Below are 14,944 nucleotides of genomic sequence, written 5' to 3' on the forward strand. Positions count from 1 at the left end.
GCAAGAGGAGACGAATTTAGTTAGGAAGTTTAGTAGGCAAGGCCGGAACAGGAGCAAAAGGAAGATGGAAGCATGGGGCCCCAGAAAAGGAAGGAGCCAGGACAGCCAAAACCATGTTTTTCTTGTTTTGTTTTGTTTTTAGTGAAACTCTTGGGAGGCTCTATCCTTGAGGCTGGTTTTGTGATTGGAGCAAGTATTGGTAAACAGCCTCGGGGCTCTGGACAGAAGGGCACTTGTGTACAACATAGTCTAAGTTGGCTGAGGTTAAAGCCCATCCCCAAGGTGTTGTCAGATAGGCGGATCCACTTGCCCCAACAGATTTGTCAAGGCATAGCCAACAATAACTGGAATATGTAGAATTGGTTGCCACAAGGAAGTGCTGTGCCTGCTTGAGAACCCCCTGGTAGGGGTTTGTATCAGTGAACTCAGGACTGGACAGGAACTGAGAAGCAAGGCAAAAGTTAAAAATGACAACTTGGGGTCAATTCTTGAGGAAGACAGAGAAGTCAAATTACAAATATGAGAAGTCCTATTATCAGGCAGCAACCCAGTACTGGAGCCCACCTATGTTGTGTTCAGAGGGTTTTAAGAGGAGCTACTTACCTGCTTGTTTTTTAAAGAGGAGCCTCAAGTTCTCTAGGGGCTTACAAGTGTAGCTGTCTGGAGGGTCCTTGGAGGGCTTCTCTTCAGCAGTTGCAACCCATGGCTTGACCCTGGTGTGATGGATCCAGCTAGCAATGCCAGGTATCTTGATAGGGGGCTTTTTGTCTCCGGGCAGTTTGTCTTCCAGTGTCCTGGTTTCCCGCAGCGATGACAATTGCCGGGGGAGTTGGGGTGGTGGTGAGGGGGAAGCCTCCCGGGGCCAACCAGGAGTTGGCTGTTGGACCTGTAATGCTGCCACTAGTTGGGCCTGCCTCTTAGCCTTGCGTTTTTCTTTCTCTTTTCCCCTCTCCTCCTCTCTCTCCTGGTTGTAGAAGACAGAGGAGGCAGCCCTAAGGAGTTCCGAGACAGGAGTGCTAGGTCCTAGGGCCACCGTTTGTATTTTCCTCCTTATGTCTGGGGCAGCTTGAGTGATGCAACGGTCAGTTAAAACCAGTTTCCCTGCCTCTGAGTCTGGGTCTAAGCGTTTTATAAAGACTTCCCTCAGCCACTCATAGAAGGCAGTGGGATTTTCCTGTCGTCCTTGCCCATAATGAACAGATTTTAGTTTACATTGTTTCTTTCCCTCAACCAGGCAGAAGAGGGAGTGGTCTCTGGCTGCCAGCCCTGCTGAAGTATTATAGTCCCAATTGGGTTCCGTCTGGGGAACGGCCGGCCACAGTTCCCCTGGGAAATTGTTGGGGGTTTGTCATGTGGTAGCCGTCTCCCAGCTGAGCGGTGGCTTCGTATTTGGTTCTTTCTGACTGAGAGAGTGTCCCGGCAAGGATGATATAAACATCCCTCCAAGTTAACTCAAAGGTCTTAGTTAGATGCTTAAAACTTATCTAGATTTTTTTCAGGGTCATCTGAAAACTTTCCTAGATCTTGTTTTATCTGACTGAGACCCTGCATAGAAAAAGGAACTTTGATCCTTATGGGAAATTCAGAGGGCCCTATTACCTCCTGAAGTGGGCAAAGTTTTGAGTTATGGGGCGCCGGGTAAGGGGCCAAAGCTTCGGGGCGGGGGCATCCAGCGCTGGGTACAATGAGGAAGAGGCCGTTTGTGTAAGAGGCTCCTTCTTTTCCCCAGAAGAGGGCTCCAACGGACAGGGCTTATTGTCGGCTAAGGCTTAGTATCACCAGGAGAGGGGGAGGGAGGTTTGGTGAGCAAATTAAGCATTGCCAAGTCAGCAGAGTCTATCCAGCAAGTCCTGTAAAGTTCGGGGTTTTCCCTCAAGGCAAAGAAGACTTGGACATAAGGGACCTCGCTCCACTTGCCCAACTTTGGACAAAAAAGGTCAAGCTGGAGAATGGTATTGTAGTTTAAACTCCCATTTTCAGGCCAAATTTCTCCCCCTCCTAGCTTGTATTGTGGACATGCCGTGTTGCAAAAGAAAATTAATGGCTTCTTCCCCAAGGTTTGGGGATCAAACTTAGCCCAATTCTTTAGGATACATCCTCAGGGTGAATCTGGAGGATGGATGGTCATTTGCCCATCGGATGAGGCCGTTCAGGACTCAAGGGTCTCCAGGTTCTGGAGGGACCAGGCAGAGATCAGAGAAAGCGTTTTAATTTTACCCGCAGGTGTAAATCACCAAACTGTAAACCATAAGTAGCTTGAGCAGAAGGGCTTCTCTGTATCTTGGCAGCAATCTGAGTCACGGCACCAAAATGTTATGGGCGGAACAGCAATTCCTCAGTGCTTGTCCTCCCAAAGGAAAGCATTCAATCGAGAGACATATAGAAGTTTTAAGCAGCAAGTGTTTTATTAAGCGAAGTGAAAGTACACTCCCGAGAGAGAGAAGGGGAGCAGACCGTCCGGAAACCAGAAGCAGCCTCTATTAGTTTTAATTACATATTTAAATTAGAATCCTCAACTCTTAAAAGCCTTAAATTCTAGTGAAAACTAAGAAATAAGCAATTATGAACTTTTACATTAGGATTCTGTAGATTGGTGAACATAAATATCAGTGATAATTTCCAAAAACATTTGTTTTCTTATAGAGAACATCTCAGTGTAGCACCAAACATATTCATTAATAGTCCTAAATACCTTTACTTTCTCTGTTTAGTAACTGATGTCTTAGTATCTTATTTTTTTTGTGAATGATCTAGCTATTCAATAAACTTCCATCACTTAACTTTTTTTTTTTTGTGTGGCTGTGTTGGGTCTTTGTTGCTGCACGCGGGCTTTCTCTAATTGCGGCGAGCAGGGGCTTCTCTTCGTTGCAGTGCGTGGGCTTCTCATTGTGGTGGCCTCTCTTTGTTGCGGAGCACGGGCTCAGTGTAAATGTTTTTTTCTTCAGCCCTTTAAATATATATATTTATATACATATTTAAACTGGGGTAAGTAGAGTGGACTTGTTTGGCTTTTAATGTTGAGGACCAGTAGGGCTGCCCATTTAACCTTAGGTAGTGTAATATCAAAACATTGTGTTTTAATCACATAAATGTCTGTTTTATTTATCCCATTTTAAATAACCATCTAAAGATTTCTTTATTCATTTGAGAGAAGTCCTTTTTAAAATTTCTATCTTGCTGGAAAAAGTATCTAGACTTTTCTTACAGGTTTTTTTTCCTGGTAACATTAATTATTCTAATGTTTTTATTAGCATTTGTAAGACCTACTGAGGGGAAGCAAAGACCACAAATAAGGCTTCCCAAACCAGTTTTTCTTTGTTTTAAACTAAAGATGTTCTTTTTTTAAAAATTAAAAAAGTATATTTATTTATTATTTGTTTTATTTATTTTGGCATGAGGGATCTTTAGTTGCGGCATGTGGACTCTTAGTTCCTCAGGGCTCACCAATGGGAGTGGCTGCAGTCTGATGGCTGCTAGATGGCAGGTATTCTTTGCTTCCTTCCTGAGTTCCCTCAGGACTCACCAGCTCACCTTTGGAGGGCTGCAATCGCTATTGACTATGACATCATTTATTTACTGATATGGCAGGCAATATTTTATTTCTCAAGTGAAAATAATGTTAATAAAGTGCCTTATAGGAAAGGGAGTCTCGTAAGTTTGGTGGAGTGCTCTTCTCAGATCTTGGAGTCGGGTAAACTTTAAGCAATTGGAAAAAGCATTTTCCCTCAATATAAATGAAATCAGTTTTAAAACCAGAACACTGGGCCTTGAGCCAGTACTAAAATTGCTGAACCTTAGATTCACACAATAAACCAGGATTCCAGAAGGGGGCAAGAAGGGTCCCAGGTAGTAGGTAGCTCCCCCTGGACTTTAGCAGAATCAAATGCAAGTTGTCTCTGGAAGAAAATGTTCCCCAATTCATTCAGTCAGGATTCCTCCAGCTTAAAATTAAACACATATTATTGACAGTTCACAAACAAAGATCACCAAACCCACATGGAAACGAAGCCATTATGAGGGAGAAGATCACCCAAATGATAAGCAACAGATTTAGGCCCAAAATACATCAGATATTAGAATGATCAGATACAGACTATAAAAGGATTAGATGAAATGTTTAAATAAATAAATTAGGGAATCACAAAAGTAAATAAGCAAAAAGAGACTATAAAAATGACCAGGCAGACTTTTAAAGTTTACTTTTATTTATCTTAAATATGCATATGGAAAATCCACTATTGTTGATGTTAAGTGCTGAGTGTATTGACAAATGCATAGTCAGGTAACCATCACAATCAAGACACAAATGCTGCCATCATCCTCCCCAAATTCTTTCCCGCTACCCCTTTGAAGTCACCCATTCCTTCCTCACCTCCAAACCCTGGTTATGACTGATCTGTTCTCCCTCTGTATAATCAACGCCATTCCCAGGATGTTGTGTAAGTGGAATCGATCACATAGCAGGCAGCGTTTGAGTCTGGCCTCTCTCACCCAGCATAAGGCGTGAGGCCAAGCTGTGCGGCCACGTGGTTCCACAGCCTGGTCCCCTGTGGTGCTGAGCAGCATTCCACTGTGGGTGCTACAGTACATTGATCTAGTTGTTACTGTACATTTATCCACCCTCCAGCTGGGCATGTGGGTTGTCTCCAGTCCTTGGTGAATATGTAAAACCTGCTATGAACATTGCAATGCAAGTTTTTATGTGAAAATGTTTTCCTTTCTCTTGGGTATAAATTGGCAATATGGTAAATGTACATGTAACTTTAAAGAACTGCCAAATTGCTTTCCAGATTGCATTGTCTTGCATTCCCACCAGCGATGTATGCGCTCCAGTGGTTCCACATCCACACCCGTGCTTAACAGTGTCAGTTCTTTTTAAATTTGTTCGTTGTTAACCTAATAGGTGTGTCGTGATATCTCATTGTGGTATTAATTCCCTAATAATTAATGATGTTGGTCATATTTTCATGTGCTTATTTAACATCTATTTATTCTCTTTGAAGTGTTCAACTATTTTACCCATTTAAAAATTGAGTTGTTGTGTCCCTATTTTTAAGTTTTGAGAGTTCTTTATGTATTTTGGATATAAATTCTTTCTTAGATATGTGATTTGTGAATATTTTCTCCCACTCTTGGCTTCTTTTTAATTTTCTTAACAGATTTTTCAATTGGGCTGACTTCAAATCCATTAATCCTATCTTCTAATATGTCTCTTCTGCTGTCAACTCCATTCAGTGAATTCATAATCTCACTGTATTTTTAGTTTTAGAATACCCATTTAAAAAAAATTTTTTTTTTAATTTATTTTTGGCTGCGTTGGGTCTTCGTTGCTGCGTGTGGGCTTTCTCTATTTGTGGCGAGCGGGGCCTACTCTTTGTTGCAGTGCGCAGGCTTCTCATTGTGGTGGCTTCTCTTGTTGTGGAGCACAGGATCTAGGTGCATGGGCTTCAGTAGTTGTGGCACGCAGGCTCAGTAGTTGTGGCTTGCGGGCTTAGTTGCTCCGTGGCATGTGGGATCTTCCCGGACTAGGGCTCGAACCCATGTCTCCTGCATTGGCAGGTGGATTCTTAACCACTGCACCACCAGGGAAGCCCCAGAATACCCATTTTTAATACAGTTTGTTACAATTCTATATCTTTCCATTCATTATGTCTACTTTTTCCTCTATCTTCTACTTATCATAGTTACTTCAAGGTCCTCATCTACCAAGTCCAATATCTGAATCATCTGTAGGTCTGTTTCTATTGACCATTTTTTCTTTTAGTCATCAGTTACATTTTCCTGATTTTTTTGCACAACTAGCTATCTTTTATGTTAACTGTTGTATAAATAAGAAATGTAGAGGCCCTCCAGATGATACTATCTTAGATCAGAGAGGATTACTCCTTTCCTATTTCAGGGAAATAGTATAGGGACTGTGCACTTCAATCCAGTAAGAGAGCGAGTTGTGTTGGGGCTGTAGGTCTGTCACTGAGGCACAACTTACACACAATAAAATGCATGTTGTATAGTTTAATGAGCTATGATAAATATACACCTATCTCTAACACCCCAATCAAGAGATAAACTTTTCCCCAGTCCCTCAAAATGTTCCCATTTGAATTTGTCAAAATTTTTTTGCATATACTGAGATAATTTTTCTCCTTTGTTAATGTGAATTACACTGATTGCTCCTCAAGTATTCATTAAAATTTGCATTCCTGGGATAAATGCTTCTTGGTCATGAGGTATTTACCATTTTTACATATTGTTAATATTTACTAATTATGATGTTAATATTTTGTCTAGGATTTTTGCATCTATTGAATTGGCCTGTCATTTTCCTTTCTTATAATATCCTTGTTAGGTTTTATATGAGCTATGCTGGCCTTACAAAATGAGTTGGGAGGTTTCTTACTCCTTTATCTTCTGAGTTTGTGTAGGATTGGTACTGTTTTAATAAATTATTTCATAGATTCCTACCAGTGAGTTTTTCCTTGTGGTGAGGTAAATTTAATATATGTAATAGATACAGAGCCCTATGATGTTTTTCAAACATTTGTCCATCTCATCTAAGTTGTAAAACGTATTACCATAAATCTGTTTGTAACATTCTCCTGTTTTCCTTTTAATACCTAAAGGATCTGTAAAGACCACTCTTCTTTCATCCCTGCCATGAGTAATTTGAGTTTTCTGTTCTCTTGATTGGTCTATCTGGGGTTTATCCATTTTATATTTTCAAAAAACCAATTATATTTTTGCTAATTTTCTCTATTTTTTCGTTTTCTATTTTATTGATTTCCACTTTTATCTTTATTATTTACTACCTTATACTCTGATTTAATTTGCATAATTTGCTCCTTTTCAAGCTCTGTTAGGTAGAGGCTTAAATCATTGATATTAGACTTTCTTCTGGGACTTCCCTGGTGGTGCAGTGGTTAAGAATCCACCTGCCAATGCAGGGAACACGGGTTCGAGCCCTGGTCCAGGAAGGTCCCACATGCTGCACAGCAACTAAGCCCGTGAACCACAACTACTGAGCCTGCACTCTAGAGCCCACGAGCCACAACTACTGAAGCCCGCACGCCTAAAGCCCATGCTCTGCAACAGGAGAAGCCACTGCAATGAGAAGCCCACACACCACAACGAAGAGTAGCCCCTGCTCGCCACAACTAGAGAAAGCCCACATGCATCAACAAAGACCCAATGCAGCCAAAAATAAGTATAAATAAATTTATTTAAAAAAAGACTTTCTTCTTTTCTAATACAAGTATTTGAAGCTACAAATTTCCCTTTTAGGCAAAGCATCAGCTGCATCTCTTGAAGTCTGATGTGTTGCTTTCCTTATCAGTTAGTTCAAACTATTTTCTTATTCTCTTTTGATTTCCTCCTTATTTTGTGTTATTTAGAAATATATTGCCTAATTTTCAAATATTTGGGCATTTACTAGATGACTTATTATTTTTTTTCTTTTGTTATTAGAGAACATATCCTATGATTTCCATCTATGAAGATCTGATTTATGGTTTCATGTAAGGTCTATATTGGTGACCATTCCATGTGCACTTGAAAAGAATGTACATTCTGCAGACTTTATGCGTAGAGGTCTATAACTGTCAATTAGGTCAGGTTCATCAATAAAATTGCCCAAATACTTTATCTCCTTCTGTTGGTGGTGTGTGTGTGTGTGTACTTGTTCTGTTAATTACCAAGAGAAAGGAGTTAAAATCTCCAGTTATGATTGTGTATTCTTCTATTTTTCCCTTTAGCTCTATCTACTTTTAAACAGCTTTACTGAGGTATAATTAATATACCCTAGAGTTCACCCATTATAAGTGTTCAAGTCAATGACTTTCAGTAAATTGGAGTTATGCACCCATCACCAAAATCCAGTATTTTAATCGCCCCCAAAAGATACCCCCCCTCCCATTTGCAGTCAGTCCCTGCTTCCACCGCAGCTTAAGGCAATCACCAACCTGCATTGCTTTTGACTTGCCTTTTCTGGGCAGCTTGATATAAATAGAATATCTAGTGCTTTGTGTCTGGTTCCTTTCTTGCTGCAACTATGTTGTAGCACCTTTTTATTGCTTAAAAGTATTTTATTGTATGGATATATCACATATCCTTTATCCTTTCACCAGCTGTTTTGTTTTTTTTTTATTATTAAGGTCATTTTTAAAAAAGAAAAAAGGTTTTAAAAATAAATAAATTTATTTATTTATTTATGGCTCCGTTGGGTCTTTGTTGCTGCACGTGGGCTTTCTCTAGTTGCGGCGAGCGGGGGCTACTCTTCGTTGCGGTGCACTTTTCATTGTGGTGGCTTCTCTTGTCATGGAGCACAGGCTCTAGGCACACAGGCTTCAGTAGTTGTGGCACGAGGGCTCAGTAGTTGTGGCTCACAGGCTCTAGAGCACGGGCTCTAGAGCGCAGGCTCAGTAGTTGTGGCGCATGGGCTTAGCTGCTCTGCGGCATGTGAGATCTTCCCAGACCAGGGCTCGAACCCATGTCCCCTGCATTGGCAAGCGGGTTCTTAACCACTGCGCCACCAGGGAAGTCCCTCACCAGCTGGTCTGAATTGTTTAGAGTGTTTGGCTATTACAAATAATTCTGCTAGGAACTTGCATACTCGGTAAGATTGGAATGCTGTCTGTTGGGACATGCTACATGCCCTGAACCAGCAACCAATCTAGACTGTTTCTCCCATAGCTGTACTACACAGGGTCCAATCTTGAAAATTAAGAAGTACTCTAAGTAAAACAGGGAATTTAACATGGTTACAGAGGTGATAGGAGGGAAGAGAAGCTAAAGAGGGCACTGAGGCATCCCAGATGTTAGCAGAAGCCAGAATTCATTACCATGACTAGGCTGGAGGGATAAGTCCAGAGCCCAGGGTCATCCAGTGGACGCTGTAGCCATGGTTGGCTACTTAGGAAGAGCCGGAGCTACAGAGGAGACACAGCCGTTGCTGAGACTTCACCTGAGGGGCAGATGGGAAGAAATATCCTGCTTTTTACTAATCTAGCACCCACCAGTACCTTCTGCTAATCAAACTCATCTAGAAGCACCTGATACAGGAGATACATCCTGTGAGGTCGACTTCCCCTGCCCTGGGGGCAGAACAGGTGGGCGTAGAACAAGGAACGGGTCTGAGGCCAAGTGGGCCCAGGGTCAGCACCGTCCATCCACTTGTTGTTCCACATCCATTCTTCTCGCCCTTCTCTGATACACATATGTGACACTGAGATAATAATACTGTCCTTCTGCCTATCATGAATCAACGAATCATACAATGACACTCTCACCCTTTCCCCCCAAGAGCAAAAGTGACGTTCCACGAATCATGTTCACATTCCAAGTCAAGGATCTCTAGACAATGTGATGTTTTTTCTCATGATCTATGATCTATGAACTAAATTATAAAACAGAGCCTCACCAATGCTCCATATCAAAACAAAAAATAGGCAAGGAAAACTTGTTGAAACATAACAAAAGTATGCATAGCAGCTACACTTGTCTCTGTATATGCCATTTTCAGAACAGTGGAGACCTCCCCATATGGGCTGCATAAGAAATTCAGGGTCACAGCAATCCCACTACTGGGCATAAACGCTGAGAAAACCATAATTCAAAAAGAGTCATGTACCACAATGTTCATTGCAGCTCTATTTACAATAGCCAGGACATGGAAGCAACCTAAATGTCCATCAACAGATGAATGGATAAAGAAGATGTGGTACATATATACAATGGACTATTACTCAGCCATAAAAAGAAACGAAATTGAGTTATTTGTAGTGAGGTGGATGGACCTAGAGTCTGTCATACAGAGTGAAGTAAGTCAGAAAGAGAAAAACAAATACCGTATGCTAACATATATATATGGAATCTAAAAAAAAAAAAAAAAAAAAGGTCATGAAGAACCTAGGGGTAAGACGGGAATAAAGACACAGACCTACTAGAGAATGGACTTGAGGATACGGGGAGGGGGAAGGGTAAGCAGGGACAAAGTAGAGAGAGTGGCATGGACATATATACACTACCAAACGTAAAATAGATAGCTAGTGGGAAGCAGCCGCATAGCACAGGGAGATCAGCTCGTGCTTTGTGACCACCCAGAGGGGTGGGATAGAGAGGGTGGGAGGGAGGGAGACGCAAGAGGAAGAGATATGGGGATATATGTATATATATAACTGATTCACTTTGTTATACAGCATAAACTAACGCACCATTGTAAAGCAATTATACTTCAATAAAGATGTTAAAAAAAAAAAAGAAATTCAGGGTTAAATTCATCCCCCACAGCAATGCTTTGCTAACCGAGACCCTAATTTAGTCTTGAACACAACCACATATGCAAATAACATTTGCTCTTGGATATACAATCTAAGACCACTGTGTGTGCATCTCCCTTCTCTAATGAAAACCGTCTTCTGTAATTCTGAATGTCACAGTCATTCAAGAAAGGATTTTGACATTGCCAAGCAATATCAAGGACAGAAATTACTAAGAACTCTAAACAAAGGCAGGCATAATTCGCATAATAGGTGGTTTCAACAAAGACAAGTTTCTTGTGTTCGCAACACAAGAAAATCACATATTTAGGGAATGGTGCAAATGTTTAAATTTCACCAACATTTAAGGAAGGCTTTTGGTATTTTCAAGACATGTTCTTAAAAAATTTAACTTAATTAAAGGTTGGCACATTTAAAAGATAATATCTTGCACATTGCAAGGTTTTCTTGTACACTTAATAATCAAATAAGCACAAAGTTGTTGTTTATTTTTTTTAACAAACAATAACAACTTGATTCCAAAAGCCTCATCTATATGAGATCTCTGAATCAAAATGTCAAAATTCCTCACTCTCCTGGTGAAAGTCTCTGAATGTAACCTTACAAAGCTACGTGACCCTTTAAAAATAAAGTGTGTGTCTTCTTCTAATTATTTGAAAAGCACTTTAGGGAAACATTAAAGGATTGGCACAGAGAACAGTATAATGCAACGTCTTACCATACTAACCTAAACTACAGATAGCTCCTTGGCTCTATTGTATGTAATCAGTGTGCAAATGAACTTATGCTAAAAATAGCAGGAGGGTATGCTTTGTGGGTCCACCTCCATTTTCAGGATGAGGAGCAGCACATTTCAGAGCTTTTGCTCACCCAGTCCCATGTTAGCCTGTACTCTGGCCTCCACACTGAGTTCCGTACATGAACTGGTGACTCAGAGGAAGCAGGAGACTTTATTTAAAAATCCCAGCTTCGATGACTGAAGACACAGCATGGTGAGAGTTCTCAGACTCAGTTACATGTACCAGAAAGTACTTGGTCATTTAACCTCTTTGTTAAATAGTAAGTCAATCATTTGATCCAGTTTATATTCTATTGTTGTAGTGCAAGGTAAGTGATAATCTATGCAGAACTCTTGACAGACGCCATGCTATGAACAGAACATATATCATGTTTACAGTTATATTAATTTCATATATGCTATGAAAAAATATAAAATCATATTATTTAGCCATACTTGGGAATACAAGTCCTATAAATATACGTCTGAAGCAATATGCTTCTTCCTCTGCTGTCATGATTATTGAACTTTTCGTAAAAGTCTCTCACATTTGCTATACTTCTACGGTTTCTGTTCTATGTGAGCTCACTGATGGATCACGAGGTGTGACTTCTGGGAGAAGGCTTTCCCGCATTCACCACATCCATAGGGCTTCTCTCCAGTGTGAGCCCTCCGATGTGTAATGAGGTGCGACTTCTGAGAGAAGGCCTTCCCACACTCACATCCATAAAGTTGTTCTCCCACGTGAATGGTCTGGTGCATAGCAAGGTGTGACTTCTGTGAAAAGGCTTCGCCACACTCACTGCACTTAAAGGGTTTCTCCCCTGTGTGTGTTCTCCAATGGATGATGAGCCGTGACTTCTTGCTGTTGACTTTTCCACATTCATTACATTCATAGTATTTTAATCAAAAACAAATTTTTTCATGTTTGGTACAGAGGAATGATTTTTCATACCCATTAAACTTACCAGGTTTCTTCCTTCCATAATTTCCACTCTGAGTAAGCAAATCTAATGAATATTGCAAATGTTTTCCATTTGAAACATACTTATTAGGTTTTGCTTTAAAGGTTCAAGGTACATGCCTGATTGAACTGTTTTTCCACTCGCATTACTTTCACAGGCTTGTTCCAATCTTTTAAGCCTGTCTTGGGTTTCTTGGTGCCAAGCTTTGTAACGATCAACTTTCCAGAACTCTACAAAAAAGAACAATAAACATATTTTGTGAATCCTTTAATAACTGTGAACCAGATAAACTAGAACCATAGAAATAATAATGCACAACTATACGCTTTTGCTTGGAAATTAAAAAGTGCTCTCATGGGAACTGAGGTAGAAAACCAATAATAGATAAGGAAAAGGAAAAAAACGCTTTGACTAAATAGGGTATTAGAGGCCAAGATATAATAATCTGTCCTAGGCAAAGGTGGGGTTTCATTTGGGCACAATCAACTTTAAGACAAGGCAACAAAAGTTGCACTAAAAGTAGGGAATGATGACATCAAAGTTATTCCTTTGGTTACAGGCACAGAAGGAGTAAACTATCATAAAAGAAACCAAGGAGAGAATAGAAAAATGACCATGGGTTTTCAATAGCAATCTGAGGCATTTAACAATGTAAGGGAAAGAAAATAGGAGAGAATTAGAAAAGTGAGAGGCAAAAAAATTGCAATTAATCCTGTATATATGAGAAAAGAAAAGGAATCTATCATCAGGATAAGGTTTGGGGTGCAGAGAGGGAAAATGAATGGACAAGGTCCTATGTGAGAAAGACAGGCCTAAGCCCCTAAGTATACATAAGTGGAGCACAGCTCACTAAAACTAAAGCAGAGAAGGACAGATTATCTTAATATGGATAAGTGATACACAGTATGATATCTGGATATCTGAGAAGCTCACATTAGTGGTCCTGAGTCACTTCCAAAGGTTTAGGGGCTTCGAGAATTCTCTTTTTACTTCAAAGGTAACCACCCTTCACTATCTTCACCGTCTACTGATAACTGGCATTTAAATTCCACTGTCTCACACTTGAGAGGTTATCAATCACTCACCTGAAAAGCTCTGACTTGGGGTATCCTCATCTATTGCCCGTGGCTGGTCTTGCTCCAATCTGATGATCACATCTGGTTTGATAACCTGAAACCCTGCACATGGGAAATAACAGAGGACTTGAGTCCAATTTCTTGGGTTTCAGCTTCTAAAGAATAAACAAATGTTTAGTTCAAAGGCTGCACAATGAGGCCTTTAATTTGGGATGTGAGTGTACAAACACTGTTTGAAGACAAGAAAGGACTAAGATTTTCTCAATTCTTCAACTAAAGCCTAAATCATTAAACACTTCAAAGGCCACAGTTTTTAGCAAATGAATAGGAAAAGACAATTGACTGGGCAGGAACGTGTCCTTACCTAGCGACTCAAGGCTGCTCAAGTTCTCCAACATCACATTTCTGTACAAATTCTTTCGAGCAGAATCCAGAGCTGCCACTCCTCCCATGTGAAGTCCACAGCCACATCCTCAAATGACAATGACCCCTGAAAGAACATGTTTGCATTAAATCTGAAGAAACATATATTGGACAATAAAGACAAGATGTAAAGAAACACTGTAGCAGGAACCACTGGTTGCCTTCAAAGGAGCCGTTTCCTCCTCCTTTCTTGCTAATAACCCCAATTATATTAGGGATGAAAATATGCCCTGTTCCCAGGAACGAATCCTAACGGTTCCAAGTCCGTCTTCTCCTATTTCCCTTTGTTCTTTTGTCTCTCTCACATCAGTTATATGATTATGTTCTGGCAATGGGATGTAAGGAATATGTGACGATGATCTGGAGGAAGCTTTTGCTTTTCTGATAAAAGAGACAGATATTGATAGTGCCCTCTGCCCCCATCCTGACCATCCTGACTGCTTTTAATACAGATGTTAGACTTGGAGCTGCAGCAACCATCTTGAGCCATGAGGCAATATGTGTGAGCACAGAAAACCAGCTTGTGAAGTACAGCAGAGTGGAACCCTAGAAATAGCCGTAATCTCTTATGACACCAGTGAAGTGCTGTGCCAGCCCAGGGCTGTCTACTTCCAGGTGTCTTACAGGAGAAAATTAAATGGCCTTATTATTAAAGCTAGTATTATTTAGGTTTTCTGTTACTTGTAAATGAAAGCATTATTTATTTATTTATTTATTTATTTGACTGCATTGGGTCTTCGTTACTGCACATGGGCTTTCTCTTGTTGTGGCGAGCGGGGGCTACTCTTCTTTGCGGTGCGCGGGCTTCTCATTGTGGTGGCTTCTCTTGTTGCGGAGCACGGGCTCTAGGTGGGCGGGCTTCAGTAGTTGTGGCACGTGGGCTTCTAGAGTGCAGGCTCAGTAGCTGTGGCGCACGGGCTTAGTTGCTCCACGGCATGTGGGATCTTCCCGGACCAGGGATCGAACCCGTGTACCCTGCATTGGCAGGCGGATTCTTAACCACTGTGCCACCAGAGAAGTCTGAAAGCATTCCTGACTGACATTTATTTAGACCATTCTTATCAGGATTCACTATATAGGCTCTCTACCATAGACTTAGTCTTGCATTGCACTTTATTTGAGAAACAAAAATCTTTTTAAATTCCTATTATAATTTAAGTGATTTAAATAAGATAGAATGATCTAAGATATGTTTATTCATCAGTAAATGTGTCAGGTACGACTCTAGGTACTGTCAACATAAAGACAAATAAAACACATCCTGACCTCAGAGAGCTTTCAATCTTGTACAGCAAGGCAAATTTATACAAAGGCTATGATAGAAGAATATGGGTGGTATAATTAAAAATACAATAAGGTATCATTTACACCTACTAGATTGCTGAAAATTTAAAACTTGACAATATCAAGAGTTGGTAAGGATGTGGATGA

The 14,944-nt window shown here is 40.5% G+C and overlaps 1 long non-coding RNA gene across 2 annotated transcripts in view; it reads right to left on the reverse strand.

Annotated features, from left to right (window-relative positions):
* LOC309611229 overlaps positions 1-14,944 on the reverse strand; it is a 29,710-nt gene that overhangs the window by 1,418 nt on the left and 13,348 nt on the right. Inside the window, exons 2-5 of one of the 2 annotated variants that reach the window (XR_014234408.1) lie at positions 13,455-13,580; positions 13,100-13,192; positions 8,835-12,244; positions 2,383-3,941 (exon numbers count right to left, since the gene is read on the reverse strand). This is a non-coding gene — a long non-coding RNA (uncharacterized lncRNA). Of the gene's footprint in view, positions 1-603; positions 12,245-13,099; positions 13,193-13,454; positions 13,581-14,944 lie in introns of those variants that run through there. The other variant, XR_014234407.1, reaches the window with a different exon arrangement.

The sequence above is a fragment of the Balaenoptera borealis genome (assembly GCF_965194805.1).
Source record: "Balaenoptera borealis genome assembly, chromosome: 14".
Classification (NCBI taxonomy): Eukaryota; Metazoa; Chordata; class Mammalia; order Artiodactyla; family Balaenopteridae; genus Balaenoptera; species Balaenoptera borealis.